This window comes from Egretta garzetta, unplaced genomic scaffold (assembly GCF_000687185.1).
Source record: "Egretta garzetta isolate BGI_Z169 unplaced genomic scaffold, ASM68718v1 scaffold59, whole genome shotgun sequence".
Classification (NCBI taxonomy): Eukaryota; Metazoa; Chordata; class Aves; order Pelecaniformes; family Ardeidae; genus Egretta; species Egretta garzetta.
Genome location: NW_009267230.1, coordinates 125,764 through 126,100, shown reverse-complemented (window position 1 = coordinate 126,100; position 337 = coordinate 125,764).

Here is a 337-nt window from a genome sequence, read left to right as displayed (position 1 = left end):
GCCCTGGCCCTGTCCATGTCCCTGGCCCTGGCCCTGGCCCTGTGCCTGGCCCTAGCCCTGGCCCTGTCCATGTCCGCGTCCCCGTCCCTGAGCCAGCCCCGGGCCCGGCCCTGCCCGGGGGCTCCTCCAGCACCTCCTGCGCCTCTCCCAGCTGGGCACAGTGCCTGGCTCACCCCGGGGGCTGGATGGAGGTGGCGAGCGGGGCCCGGAGCCGAGCATTTTGCCCCATACGCCTCAGCCCCTTCCCTCAGCGGCCCCGGCTGCCTCCGCGCCTGCCCCCGTCTGTCAAGATCGGAGGCAGCCTGGGGTGGAAGGACCACGGCATGGGGGGTGCCCC